Source organism: Anomaloglossus baeobatrachus, chromosome 5, assembly GCF_048569485.1.
Source record: "Anomaloglossus baeobatrachus isolate aAnoBae1 chromosome 5, aAnoBae1.hap1, whole genome shotgun sequence".
Classification (NCBI taxonomy): Eukaryota; Metazoa; Chordata; class Amphibia; order Anura; family Aromobatidae; genus Anomaloglossus; species Anomaloglossus baeobatrachus.
Window position 1 is genome coordinate 289807278 of NC_134357.1, and position 2500 is coordinate 289809777.

Here is a 2500-nt window from a genome sequence, read left to right on the forward strand (position 1 = left end):
TTTAATTATCTTCCAGATGATGATAATTCCATCTCCTGTGCTATACGAAGGAAACTGTGAAAGCATGCACTGTTGCTGGCTCTTGAGGACTGGAGTTGGGGATCACTGCCCTAGAGGATAAGGAGCTGGAAAGGCCCCAGAGGATGGGAAGGCAAAGAAAAGCAACCAAAGTTCAAAGTTTTAGAAAGTGAGGACCGGAAATGAGCAGAAGTTCCTGGCAAATGATAAAAAGAGGCACACTGCATTGGTCAGAAATCAGACCCCAGCCTCCCGCTTGGGAGGCGAGAATTCTACCACTGAACCGCCAACGCTTGAATACTTCAGTAACACGTCTAAAGCTCACCGAGCAAATGTTTCAGAAAGTGAAGAAAAGAGTTGCGCTGAAATTTCTGCCAACCGATGAAAAGAGCAGTCCTGCATTGGCCGGGAATCGAACCCGGGCCTCCCGCGTGGCAGGCGAGAATTCTACCACTGAACCACCAATGCTTGGATGCTTCGTCAGCTTGTCTGCTACCCAACGAGCCTGGATCCAGGGTCTGACAGGCCCCTTCCCCCTGACCTTGCCATGCCACGTATAGCTCTGCTGAGTCGGTGTGGCCCAGAAGCCCGGCTAGCTCAGTCGGTAGAGCATGAGTCTCTTAATCTCAGGGTCGTGGGTTCGAGCCCCACGTTGGGCGACTGCTTATGGCTTTTCCCTTTAGCATGCGCTAACCACCGTCAACCAAGCCACCCCTATGCCACGTTCCCCCCTTCTACTCCGAAACAAAAGAAGCTTCATAACCCAAGAGCAGTGTTTGCCAAAACAGTGTATGTTTCTCGGCTGTCCCATTATTGCCCAGGTGATAATTTAATTATCTTCCAGATGATGATAATTCCATCTCCTGTGCTATACGAAGGAAACTGTGAAAGCATGCACTGTTGCTGGCTCTTGAGGACTGGAGTTGGGGATCACTGCCCTAGAGGATAAGGAGCTGGAAAGGCCCCAGAGGATTGGAAGGCAAAGAAAAGCAACCAAAGTTCAAAGTTTTAGAAAGTGAGGACCGGAAATGAGCAGAAGTTCCTGGCAAATGATAAAAAGAGGCACACTGCATTGGTCAGAAATCAGACCCCAGCCTCCCGCTTGGGAGGCGAGAATTCTACCACTGAACCGCCAACGCTTGAATACTTCAGTAACACGTCTAAAGCTCACCGAGCAAATGTTTCAGAAAGTGAAGAAAAGAGTTGCGCTGAAATTTCTGCCAACCGATGAAAAGAGCAGTCCTGCATTGGCCGGGAATCGAACCCAGGCCTCCCGCGTGGCAGGCGAGAATTCTACCACTGAACCACCAATGCTTGGATGCTTCGTCAGCTTGTCTGCTACCCAACGAGCCTGGATCCAGGGTCTGACAGGCCCCTTCCCCCTGACCTTGCCATGCCACGTATAGCTCTGCTGAGTCGGTGTGGCCCAGAAGCCCGGCTAGCTCAGTCGGTAGAGCATGAGACTCTTAATCTCAGGGTCGTGGGTTCGAGCCCCACGTTGGGCGACTGCTTATGGCTTTTCCCTTTAGCATGCGCTAACCACCGTCAACCAAGCCACCCCTATGCCACGTTCCCCCCTTCTACTCCGAAACAAAAGAAGCTTCATAACCCAAGAGCAGTGTTTGCCAAAACAGTGTATGTTTCTCGGCTGTCCCATTATTGCCCAGGTGATAATTTAATTATCTTCCAGATGATGATAATTCCATCTCCTGTGCTATACGAAGGAAACTGTGAAAGCATGCACTGTTGCTGGCTCTTGAGGACTGGAGTTGGGGATCACTGCCCTAGAGGATAAGGAGCAGGGAAGGCCCCAGAGGATGGGAAGGCAAAGAAAAGCAACCAAAGTTCAAAGTTTTAGAAAGTGAGGACCGGAAATGAGCAGAAGTTCCTGGCAAATGATAAAAAGAGGCACACTGCATTGGTCAGAAATTAGACCCCGGTCTCCCGCTTGGGAGGCGAGAATTCTACCACTGAACCACCAACGCTTGAATACTTCAGTAACACGTCTAAAGCTCACCGAGCAAATGTTTCTGAAAGTGAAGAAAAGAGTTGCGCTGCAATTTCTGTCAAACGATGAAAAGAGCAGTCCTGCATTGGCCGGGAATCGAACCCGGGCCTCCCGCGTGGCAGGTGAGAATTCTACCACTGAACCACCAATGCTTGGATGTTTCGACAGCTTGTCTGCTACCCAACGAGCCTGGATCCAGGGTCTGACAGGCCCCTTCCCCCTGACCTTGCCATGCCACGTATTGCTCTGCTGAGTCAGTGTGGCCCAGAAGCCCGGCTAGCTCAGTCGGTAGAGCATGAGACTCTTAATCTCAGGGTCGTGGGTTCGAGCCCCACGTTGGGCGACTGCTTATGGCTTTTCCCTTTAGCATGCGCTAACCACCGTCAACCAAGCCACCCCTATGCCACGTTCCCCCTTCTACTCCGAAACAAAAGAAGCTTCATAACCCAAGAGCAGTGTTTGCCAAAACAGTGT

At 51.0% G+C, this 2500-nt stretch overlaps 6 non-coding genes across 6 annotated transcripts; 3 read left to right on the forward strand and 3 right to left on the reverse strand.

Moving 5' to 3' along the window:
• Nucleotides 1-415: 415 nt before the first annotated feature.
• Nucleotides 416-486, reverse strand: TRNAG-GCC (transfer RNA glycine (anticodon GCC)). Its single transcript has one exon. It is a non-coding gene; the product is annotated as a tRNA-Gly (tRNA).
• Nucleotides 487-604: 118 nt separating this feature from the next.
• On the forward strand, nucleotides 605-677 carry TRNAK-CUU (transfer RNA lysine (anticodon CUU)). The gene has a single exon. It is a non-coding gene; the product is annotated as a tRNA-Lys (tRNA).
• A 584-nt stretch (nucleotides 678-1261) lies between these two features.
• On the reverse strand, nucleotides 1262-1332 carry TRNAG-GCC (transfer RNA glycine (anticodon GCC)). The gene has a single exon. It is a non-coding gene; the product is annotated as a tRNA-Gly (tRNA).
• A 118-nt stretch (nucleotides 1333-1450) lies between these two features.
• Nucleotides 1451-1523, forward strand: TRNAK-CUU (transfer RNA lysine (anticodon CUU)). The gene has a single exon. It is a non-coding gene; the product is annotated as a tRNA-Lys (tRNA).
• A 584-nt stretch (nucleotides 1524-2107) lies between these two features.
• On the reverse strand, nucleotides 2108-2178 carry TRNAG-GCC (transfer RNA glycine (anticodon GCC)). The gene has a single exon. It is a non-coding gene; the product is annotated as a tRNA-Gly (tRNA).
• Nucleotides 2179-2296: 118 nt separating this feature from the next.
• Nucleotides 2297-2369, forward strand: TRNAK-CUU (transfer RNA lysine (anticodon CUU)). Its single transcript has one exon. It is a non-coding gene; the product is annotated as a tRNA-Lys (tRNA).
• Nucleotides 2370-2500: the final 131 nt, after the last annotated feature.